The following is a 12,323-nucleotide window of genomic DNA, read 5'->3' as shown; positions in this document are numbered from 1 at the left end:
GCATCTGGCAGTTAATGTGGGCTATCAGCTAGATGTCTTGGTTCTCAACATCACTGCTCATGTTCTAGTAAGCTGTACTAGGTTATTTCGCAACATGGTGTCTTAGTGTTCCAATAAGGGAGCAGTGAAAGCCATGAGCATCTTAAGGCCTATGCATTTTATTGGTCAAAACAAGTCACAAAGCCAGATCGGATTCAAGGGGGTGGGAAATAGGTCCATCTTCTTGCTGACCGGAGCTATAGTGCCACATTACAAGGGCATGTAGACAATGGGGACATAATTCATTGGGGGGTCGCTATTGTATCTACCGACCAGAGAAGGGAGGTGGAATTAGGTGACACCTGCCTCGCAAGTCCACTAGGAGTGCTGTGCAGACCAGCTTCCAAACATCACAGACTATTTCAGAAGCAACCTCTCTATCATGGAATGTCTCATTGTTTGAGAATTACTGAAACAGTGGTTATAAACATATCTGAATTTGGGTTCCCAGGTTTTGGAGACAAGTATCTTGAGTTCTATCCCAAATTGGAGATCAAACTGTTGTTGAAGTTCGCCCTGCTAACGAGCCTCCTGATAAAAGAAATCCCATGTGTGAACTGAAGCACAGGTCTCTGAGTCCAGGAACCCATGGGCACAGCTACCATGTGAGGCTATATGTGGCTGTGTGGTTTGTGCACTGCTCAGAAGCCTTGGCTGATAGGATGAGTTGGGGTTGAAATGCGCAAGGCTAGCTGTTTACTAAACTGTGTCCTCATACCCTCACCCCAGAGCTGTGCTCATCCAGAGAAGGTGATTTAACTAATTTGTCTGCTCAGAGAGGATGCTTATTTCTATTCATTATGAAATACTTATACCTATGCATCTGATATAAATGCGTGTTCTTTATCTGTGGTGAAGGACCGGTTTTGTGTTGTGCTATTTCAATTTCCAATCTACTGAAGAGCATCCTGTGGTCCTACTGCATGTGACTGACCAGTACTCGGTGTGTGAGGCATGCAATTTTCCAGGTGTGTTTGACAACACCCCAACTGGTCCGTATCCTGATTGCAAGACTTTCAAGACCACTGATCATGCATTTGGCTGTTTCAGCAAAGTCGAATTGCTGTTAACATTCTCTAACCACTTATATCAGCATTGTGATTTTCTCACTCAGACTATTAATAGCTTGTGAACCAGGACTGGTGCCTGGACAAACAACACTTTGATTAGTTTATGCCATCCAGCCTACCTCCCCATGCCAGTGATGCAGGGTTGAGCTAGACCTTGCACTGCGGGAGCCCCTGATAGAACCAGGTTGGAGATCTCACCCGCAAAGGGCCTACTCATTGATTATTAGCCTGTTAAATGAGACACAGCACATGAAAGTCAGCCTGATTGGGAGAGGCTAATCTCTGGACCAATCAGTTGGGTTCTCTCCAGTGGAGATAGAGCACAGTAGCCAGTGAACAAAAATAAGGGCAGGGAGCACAAAGAGAAAGGCAGAAATATGCCAAAAAGTAGAGAACCCAGGGCCCATGAGAGGGTAGCATTTCCAAGGTCACATGACAAGTAAATGAGAGAACAGGGACTTGAAGCTAGGTGGGGTGGCCCAAAAGTCTATGCCATCTTTCTCAAGTAAAGCTAAAAAATAAAAATAAAAATGATGGGGTGGGGTGGCCCAAGAGTCTATCCCATATTCCCCAAAGCTAAAAAAAAAAAAAAAAAAAAAAAGGTGTTTGTTCTTGGTTAAATGACCCGGTTTTCTCTGCCCAGACTAGAATCATCTAACAAGATACGGGTTGTATATATATTGCACTTCTTTTGCAGTATAATTATTGGCTTATCTGACTGTGTCCTAACCTTGGAAAATATTTATCTTCCTAGAACAGTGTCGGGTATATACATAAAGCACAATAAAAATTTGTGTTTTTTAAAACAATTATATCTGGAGGAAGCGAGATTATGAAAGATCTTGACTGTCAGACAAGAAACTAGGTTTTGTTCTATGCATATTTGGATGCACTAGATGGTTTTTGAGCCTGAGTGTGACCATGGTACATAAATGAGCAGGAGAATAGAAAGGTTGGAGGCAAAGCTACTTGGAAGACAATATTTACCAGGCAAGAATCTGAGAAGGGCCACAGAAAAGGGAAAGATGGGACAGATGTGTGTAAGAACATAAGAGATTTATTATTACATGGCAAGCAATATTAGGTCATCCCAAGGAAGATATCTGCCGCTCAAAGTTACATCTTGAAAGTTTTACTGAAGTAAACAGTGACCACTCTTTTAAAAAATCCCACACCAACAGTTTTCTTGATGGCACAGGGAATGAACAAAGGGGGAAAAACACAGAGGTTAAAGATTTTGAATAGAAAAGTTATCTGGAAGAATTGGACTCTGTGCCAGTCATGGAATGGTCAGGGATCAGAATTCAGCATCAAGTGGTACAAATAAAAAGACTTTAATAAAAGAACTAAGGTCCCACTGAGAAGTCATTACTACCCCTAGTTTTGAAAATATTAAGGTAGGAGATCTTAATAGGAACTCTGAGAACTGGAGAAGCTCTAGTCCCAGAGGGTTACAGTGACTACCAGAGACATTGCACCATAGCCGGGAGAAATACCCCAATATTCCTTTTCTCATGTTCCCCAGTCTCCTGATGGTGCCTTTCACTGGCTGGGCCAATCAGCACCTGGAAGACACTCAGCTTGGGAGATGCAGCCCACAGGGGTGAACTCCCCAGGGCACAGAGCTGGACAGAGAAAGATAGACATATAGAACTAGAGGGGCAATTAGAGAATATGAAGAAGTTCTAGAATATTTAACGAATTTTTTTACGGGTATTTTCCTTTTATGTGCACAGAAACAATAAATGACAAACAAAAATGTCTAAATTTGTATGAAAGAGCTTTTGCAGAAAGTATACAACAAAAACTGAAAGTAACAAAAACATTGTGTCAGTTTAATTGGCAGCTTTTTTTCCCCTTCCTAATAGTTCATAAAATAACAGTGAGTCACATAATCAGTAGCATGATGCTGCTCCGTTTTTGTTTTTTTTTTTAACAAAAAAAAAGAGGATTTGGTAATTTAGGATGCATTTGTTGCAAGAAACAGAACCCAATGCAAGATGAGAAACAACAACAAGAGTATTAACTGCTTCCCATAACTAGAAAGTCCCTATCTAGGGCGGACATAAGGGCTGGGTAGATTTGGTGGCCCAATGATAAAATCAAGTACATAGTTTCTTTCTGGCCTTCTGCTATGTGTTTCATTGTATCATATTCATCCTGGAGCTGGCTCCCTTCCTGTGGCTGAAAGAAGGCAGCAAACAACCCCTTGAATTATATTTTCAGTATAGATAGAAAACAAGTTGTTGCTGGAAACTCCCTCAGGAGATCCTTCCCAGAAGCATCTAGGACACTACCCCCTGCATCTCGCTGGACCAAATATCTGCTCTATAGCAAAGACCAACAAATAGAATTACACTGATTAACATAGGCTTGAGTGACATGACTGTTTCTAGAGTCAAGGTAGAGTTAACTTCTCCCCGCAGCCAGACAGCTACACTAGAGAACTGTGAATTGCTACATGTTCCCTACCCTCCAAAAGTGAGGGTAATTACTAACAGAGGGGTGAATGGGTCCTTGGGAAATAGGCACCACGTGTACAATACTATTTAACTAAAATATCATTACTTTTGATGGCATTATAAAACATGCAATACATGCACCATGGTCAAGGTTCTCTACCTTTTTTTTTTTTTTTTTTTTTTTTTTTTTTGAGACACGGTCTCACTCTGTCACCCAGGCTGGAGTGCAATGGCATGATCACAGCTTACTGCAGCCTCGACCTCTCAGGCTCAAGCAAGGCTCCCACCTCGGCCTCCCAAGTAGCTGGGACTACAGGCAAGTGCTACCACATCTGGCTAATTTTTGTAGAGGCTGGGTTTCACCATGTCGCCCAAGCTGATCTCAAACTCCTGGGTTCAAGCCATCGGCTTGCCTAAACCTCCCAAAGTGCTGGGATTACAGGCATGAGCCACCACACCTAGCCAGTCAAGATTTTTAATAGCAAACAACTGAATACACTCTAGCTGGTGAAAGTAGACAAAGACTTTATTAAAAGCATTAGGGAGCTCTTAGAATTTTCAGAAGACTCAGAGAACTAGAGCATAAAGCTAATCGATCACACCAAATTCTTTGCTATTGAAACACCTCATAATACCATCTGGCAATACAGCATGTAGAACTGAATGCTAGGAAGCCAGTACCAACACCAAAAAACGGAACAGCCAGGCATAGTGGCTCATGCCTATAGTCCCAGCTCTGAGCAACAGAGTGGGACCCCATCTCTAAAACAAAGAAACAACAACAACAACAAAACCCAAACACCTTTGCCACTATGCTTGGCTGGAGATTGATCTCATGATGCCTTCAACTGTATCCAAATCTCATATGTGCATGTCCAACTGTCAGAGCCCAGGTCACATGTCTGAACCTTAGCTTCCACAGAATATGGTGATGGCATGTCTGGCATCTACCTGAGAAGGTAGGATTCAGTGTGGGATGTATTCAAGATCGGAAAAGTATCCAGAAGATTTTGAGCAGCACCAAAGAATACTTCAACAGACAATGTTATTCACTGCTTCTGTGGGCCCAGGAAAATGTATTCCTGGGCAAATGAATCACAGCTCAGAGAAAGAAAGATTTGTTCAGGAAATGCCACAAAAATGCCTCACTCTGCAGTTGAATAGAGTGGCAATGCAAACAGGATGCTTTGAGAGGAAAATCATACCTAGCTCTCTCAATCTGTATCTCTACCAAGCTCAAAAGTCACTTAATTCTAGGACCAACACTGATCCCTGCCATAACACAAATACTCATTTAACTACTGTCCTATGTATTATCTGTGTATCACTTAGTTTCTCGGCTCCTGACAAAATCCATATCTTTCATAACATACTTCAGATATAAAAGTGTATTAAGAACAGATATATTTAAGATTCATTTCCCTTTTTTGATGTGGCATGTTCACTATTAGGGATCTAGAGAGTAGACAACTACATGAATGAACCAATTTGCAATGCCTTGACTGGTGTTTTTATAATAATGACCCAATTGCTTATAAAGAAATATAATGAAACTAAAATATATTTGACACCAACTATGTGTTCCTGCATTAGGTGTTCTACAAACAGTATCGCATTTTATCTTCCGAAAAAGAAGAAGGTAGGTGTTACTCTTCCCATTTTACCAGAGAGGAAACTGAGGCTCAGAGACATTATCTATCTTGCTCTCCGTCATATAATCTGCCTCCTAGAATCATCCACTTACAAAATATTGCAACACAGAAACAAAGAGATGACCTGCTTCAGAGATGAGGGTAGGATTCTTATATTTCCCAGGACTTTTCTACCATGCATCTCCAACCATTGTTTCCCCCATACTGAGATATCATCCCTGGTTTTACTGTGCATCTCAGATAACAGTTTCACCACCCCATCAGCTCTAGGTTTCTTCCAGCCTTCATTAACTCTAATTTCATTATCACCTGTTCTGGTGTGACCCCATTCCCTGTGCACTTCTCTCCTTTCTCATGGGAAATGAATTTCTGTCTCTGCATCAGCTCTCTATCCAACTGTGTGAGGCCCGAGGCAAAGCACTCATTTGTATGTGAGTACTGTCCATCTCTCCTGTCATCCCCAGCTACCTCCTAAGGCTCTGACTCTTCGGTCACCTCTGGCTTCAGATGAGACTAAAGGGAATTTCTTAACCAGCATGTTGTGTGTGTGTGTGCGTGCATGCACGCATACGTGCACATACACTTAACATCACTCAGATCATTCTGATTTTGTGTATGAATTGTAGTTCTGCATTTTATTAAAGTGTCCTTTCACCCCTTTTGTTTTATTTTGTGAATTCTCACACCAGTATTGAATACAGCTCATGTATCCTTTGGGAGAAATAATAAATAATTTTCTCGTTGGGAGCAAATTAGGTGAAGTTTATTTGATTTGCTCAGAAAGGCCAAATTTCTCAAAACAGTAAGTAAATGGGAGGCTGCTCTAGCATACCAATGGAGAATCCATCAAAAAGCTCAGAAGTCCTACTGATTGAGGAAAAAAAGATACAAAAGACAAGATAAGAAAAAAAAAAAAAAAAACCTGCCTCTCTTTTCTCCTTCTTCCCCATCTAACCCCCTAAGCTCCCCCTCCCCACTAGCCCTCTGCAGTGTGATTGTCTTCTGATTTGAGGCCAGACAAAATAGCAGGGCAATAATGTTTTATTTCTGTTTTGTTGCCAATGAGCTTGTGCTAAATCTCTCTATTCCCAGCCTCTTCTCTTCAAGTATATATAGTTGAAGCAAAACAGAGGCAACGGAACTGGAATGTGTAAAGTCAGGGGAAACACACGTGCACACGAGCACACACACTCATATATGTACACACAAGCATATACTAACTCTTGTTCTTTTACAAATGAAGGCAGTACTTTTTGTGATCTAATAACATTTTAATAAACTTGAATTTCGAACTGCTACTAAATGTAACATTAGGTAATGTATTAACTTATGTTACATAAAGTCTCCATTATTAATTACTTTTCTTTAGGTTTTTTTATTTTGTATTTCCACAAGAAGTGAATACTGTCATCATGCTCGTGGTCTGTTTCTCTTGAGTATGTATGAGAAGTATTATGAAGGCAAACCAAGAAACTAGGACAAATATCATTACTGATTTCAAAAAATAAACAAAGAAACAGAAGATTGTGCTTCTCTGACCAAGACAGAAGGGAAAAATAAGTGTAACATGTCCAAAGAGAGAAGTCGTAGCTATTCGGCAAAGGAAATAATCAAAACGATGTTGAATCTTTCCAAGAAAAGTTATGTTTGATTAAATTTTTCCCTCTGATTCATCCTAAGAAACCATTTTCCCCCAAGGCCTGGAATGGACATTTTGAAGGACACGTGCCTGTTATTGATACTGAATTCAGTCTCAGTGCGTTATTTTAAAGCGATCACAGTTGTAGCTATACACCAGTATGTGTATAGCCTTCAGATAAGCAATTGACTGTGAAATAATAGTACACAGAGTTTAATATATACCCTCTGGTTATGGGTGTGCATACTAAACAAACAGTATTTTAAAATATATGCGTATACATATAAACACACAAACCCCGCAAGTTAAAGCTCTCTATCTCTAAATGGACTGGCAGCTGCTTGAAATTTCCCCTCTACTCTCCCTAAGGTCTCAGGTGTGGGATCCATGAGCCAATGTCTCAGCTAGAACAGGTGTCTATCGCTGGGTAAATAGCAATTAGGCCCAAATTTCAGACTTTTTTTTTTTTTTTCAAATCCCTTTCGGAGGAAAAGCCCAGGAATAAATAGTTGCTGTAACGGCCAGGGGTATTGTGTAGCATTATAGCCTCCAGCTGGTCTATTACATACTATAGACAGGCAAAGAATACGGGCACCTGACAGATGTGTTCTGTTAGCTTCATTAGGAAAGAAACAAAGAAACTCCTCAATTAATAGCAGCAGAGCCAAATGGGGGTGGGGGGAGAGCTTGAGGGGAGAGGAATCATAGCCTGTTATTTAAACAGAGTCAGGGAGCCTTTCACTAGTGGCTTAATATGATTCATTAATAAAAACAGCTTTTTGAATGCCCAGTTTAAGTCAAAAGAAATCACTAGCATTTTTTTCCCCCAGCAAAGGAAGGGCAAAATGACAAATTGCTGCTGTTAAATTCATTTCATGTGGGGATGGCCTTTCTCAAAGATCTCTTAAACGGCAAGGCTGGGTGTTTGTCACATTAAGTGGCAGAGCAGTTCTCAAAAATCGACTGTGGCACATCAGGGTCTCAGATGAATGGGCAGCAGTGGCCATCCAATAATTTTATATATCCAGACCAGGAAGCATTTAGTGTTGTTTACATGAACGAGAATTTTTTAAAGTAATGAAATGCAGCTCTTACCCTGATGAAAGGAAAATCTGTCCGTGGAGTCACTTTTAATTTTTTTTCTTCTTCTTGGAATGGTTTGAAATACTGGAGAAGCCCAGTTAGCGATTGCAGGTTTTGTTTCTTGTGAGCAGTAGAAGTCTGTTTATTTCTCCTTTTGTTTTTCCTTTGCTGAAGACACACGGGGAATCCATGTACAGTGTAAATATGTACAGTTGTGAAAAGGGGAGTTATATATCATATTAGCAATATATGAGTTCTGAATAAAAATAGTTCTTTTTCCAAGCAAGTCGGAACTACAGTAAGAACTCAGCTTTCATAATGATAATTCCCAATGATAATTCTGGTGTGATACTTGAAAGAACAATACTACTTGCTACCAGGAGGTTAAAGTTGACCATCTGACCTAGTTGCTGGGCTTAAGGAATGAATTCCTGACACCCCCTCCCACCCCAATCACCACCACTCAATTTATACAGCACATAGTAAAAAGGACTCAGAGGCAAGGACCTAGAAAATTCAGGGGAATTTCTGGTCAATTATCCAGGTAATTCAGGCATAATTACTATGAGTGTATTAACCTGGATAGTTTTTTTTATATGCTAAGAATTCATGGATAGCAGGATTATAACTACCAAAGCACAGTTCAGTGGAGAGTAGCCACAGGAGTCCCGGAGTAACCTAGGCCAGCAAGAATGTGCTCCAAAATCAGAATTGAACACTCATCTGTCTAATTGGGGTGTTGTCCCGCCAAAGAAATAGAAATCAAAACATAAATGGTCATGGCCAAATATGATGGGCCAGGGTCTTTGTGATGGAAATGTAATTGTAAATCTTTATGGCCAACTCAGGCTGTGATGTCTTGATGCTCTTCAATTTTTAAAATATACTCTTGGCTTCTATTTGTATTTTCCCCCCTCAAATAATAGCTACAGAACAAGAAGGCCTAATATCTATTCCCAAATGAACAGGAATGAAAAGGAAACACAGCAAGCTTTCCTGGAAGCAAAGGCATTTTTCACCCAAAAGTCTCTTTCTACACTGCTAATATTTCACATTTGACATCAAGGAATTGCAACCATGAAGGAAAAAGGTCAGAATGTGAAACTGTTATGTTCAGACTCTAACTCATTATGGATCTTAATCTTTAGAAACAAGTAATAGTTCCAGCAGTAACTTACCATTGGTTATAACTTAAAGTTCCTTCTCAGAGACCTGATGAAAGAAACCTTCACTGTCATTGTTTGGCAGATCCTTGTAGAATGCAGTCCTTCAAACCTAAAATCACTTTTGATGAGGGTGCAGAAAATGTAGAACACTCCCACCAAAAGATGAGGTCAAAATTCAAAATCATGAAAATAATCACTTAGTCCAAATGACCAACAAAGTATAATCCTAGCCTGCAAGTCTGGGTCACAAATGAAGTGTATTTCAGTTTGTTTAGAAAAATACAACTTGGATCTTTATTACTTTTCCTCTCTCAACTTAATGTCAAATGCCATTTTTTTTTTCCTTTAGTGTTTTTAAACAACTCAGAAGCATGGACGCACATTTGGTTTCCAACAGTGTATAGACACCTTCAACATTAGGCTTGACTCCTCTCACTCTTACTCTCTCATTCCCATGTTCATCAGATTCTGATATTTTTGCCTCCTAAGTGAGTCTCAGATCTACTCTATGCTTTCCATCCATCCCATCATCATTCAGCTCCTTGTCATTGCTCACTTGAGCTATTGCATAGCCTCCTTTTTTTTTTTTTTTTTTTTTAAATTTTATTTTGAGACAGGGTCTTACTCTGTCACTCAGGCTGGAACGCAGTGGCACAGTCATGGCTCACCGCAGCCTTGACCTTCCAGACTCAGATGGTCCTCTCACCTCCGCCTCCCGGGTAACTGGGGCTACAGGCGCACCACCACGCCCAGCTAATTTTTGTATTTTTTTATAGAGATGAAGTCTTGCCCAGCTGCCCAGGTTGGTCCCGAACTCCTGGGCTCAAGTGATCCGCCCACCTTGGCCTCCCAAAGTGCTAGGATTACAGAAGTGAGCCACCGCACCCAGCTGCAAACTCCTCTTAATCAGTCTCTTTGCCCCCAGTCTTAAACCCTGCAGACTTATCTTCACTCTCCTGCCAGAAGGAGCTTTCTCAAATGAGAATCAGATGTCCATTCCTTGGTCCAAAAGCATTCCTTGGCGCCCAAAGTGAATTCCGAAGTCTTTAGCACGGTAGACAATGACTGGACTGACAACCTCCTGCCATTCCCTGTCATCAGTGTAGCTTTTCTGGAGACTTCTAGTATATCCAATGTAAGTGATCATATGTATGATGTTAGCTGTAGGTTTCCTGCAGATGTCCTTTATAAGGTTGAGGAATTTCCTTTCTACTTCAACTTTGACAGACTTTTTATCATGGGTGGGCGCCACACAGAAAGTACCTTGAGGACTTGATGCTAGTCACAAACAACTAGCCATTTATATATATTAGGTGAATAAATGTATTAATACATCTCTTCTGATGTCATGTGTGATGTTTTTGGTCCACTCCTACTATGATTTAATATTTTTATCTTACTGTCTCTATTTCCCTTACACTGTGCCCCCAGCATGGTCTCTCTCACACTGCAAGCTCCTTGCAACCAGGTGTGCTGACTATGTAGTTCTTTATTCTCAGCATATTTACATGCAAAATTCATGGTTCAATAATATGTTTCATTATAAGCACAGAGTTGAAAGGATAGAATTTCTGGTTTGATTTCTACCTTGCTCTGGAATTAACGTTTGCAAAGAAAATTAGAAAGTAGAATACACTCAGACAGAAAAATGTTTTGATTACTGAAATTTGTGCATGTGACCAACTGTGTTTTTTAGGGGGTTATAGAATTTGCTACCAAGTGTGTTGAGATAGCTTAATTGGGATCATAAGCTGAGAAGGACTTTTCATACGGTTTTCTTGTTGTTGTAAAGAAGAATCGCATTCGTGTAGATTTCCTTCTATTCAAAAATCATTCATCTTTTGCTGTTCACAGATTTCCAGGGCCAGATTCAGTTAGATCTGTCACAGACAGGCACAGACAAACACAAACAGGAAAAGTGTTTGAGGGTAGCAAAAAACTGGATAGATTCTGCCACTTATTTTACTGTCTCTTGTTGTCTCAAATATAACTGTTTGTCCCATCTGTCAAGAAACCTGCTGATTTTAACATTCCATTTTGTTGTCAACAACTCTTTCTATTCTCTCCAAATCTTGAAACCACAGAATGAAATTCCATTGGCACTTGGTTTAAAACAAACAAAAAAAAACCTCATAAATAATTTTCATCATGTTTGAGGCTTGTATTTGTGACCTTTCTCTTCCATTCTACCCTTCAGTTTCCCTAACTAGGGTCACAAAAAAGGAAATCATGGACTTTTTTTATAGACAGCTTAGAAACTGTTTGGGTGGCAAAATTTTTTAAAGAAAAATAAATAATAATCCCAGGACCTTCTCTTAAGGGGTAATCTTAAAAGAAAATAATTCATGAGGAAAGACAAAATACAACTTTAAAAACAAAGCAACTTCCATATGTATTTAAAAAGTAAAAGATAATATTGAAAAATATTCACAGCAAATCGACCAAGTGTTTATCTTTTCTATACAGAGAATACATTTAAATGGATGAGAAAATATGAGAGTCCCAATAGCCAAACTAGGACACAGGAGGTGAAAGAACAATTCTAAGCATTCAACCACAGTCATAAAAAATTAAACAGCAACATACCATTTTTTACTTTTGCAAAATATTCGGAATAGTAATACTCAGTGTTAATAAGGCTAAGGTGAAGCCGAGACTCTCACCTGGTGGTATATTAATGACCCTGTTCTATAGGAAAGCAGTTGGCAATGTTTCAGGAGTCATAAAGTTGTTCATACTCATTTACTCTGAAATTCCTTTATGGAAAATACTCAGAAATTAAGGGAATTTTTCAAAATATGTGAGTATATTTATCTCAATGTACATTTCAATAGTAAACTATTGAAAATATCCTATATGTTTATGACACACTTCTATAAATAGAATATACCACCAAAAAATTATATGTGCCAAGAGTTTTTAATAACGTAAAGAAATGCTAATGGATTATACTTAGAGAAAGAAGAATAGAATACAGATTCTAACTGCTTTGCTCTTATTCAAGAGCTGGCTGAGTTAAGAAAAGATAATTTTTGAGAGGCTTTCCTTCTTTAATTATATGTATATATAACATATAATATAAAATGCCTTTAAAGGGCTATAATAAATGCATATATTATTACCAGACAAATAGTAAGGGTGGTGAAATTATGAATAATAATATTTTTTGTTTCAATAATTTGTTCTTTAATTTTTTTATAAGAATATGTGTC

The sequence above is a fragment of the Macaca mulatta genome, chromosome 4, assembly GCF_049350105.2.
Source record: "Macaca mulatta isolate MMU2019108-1 chromosome 4, T2T-MMU8v2.0, whole genome shotgun sequence".
Classification (NCBI taxonomy): domain Eukaryota; kingdom Metazoa; phylum Chordata; class Mammalia; order Primates; family Cercopithecidae; genus Macaca; species Macaca mulatta.
Note: the sequence above shows the minus strand (reverse complement) of the source record.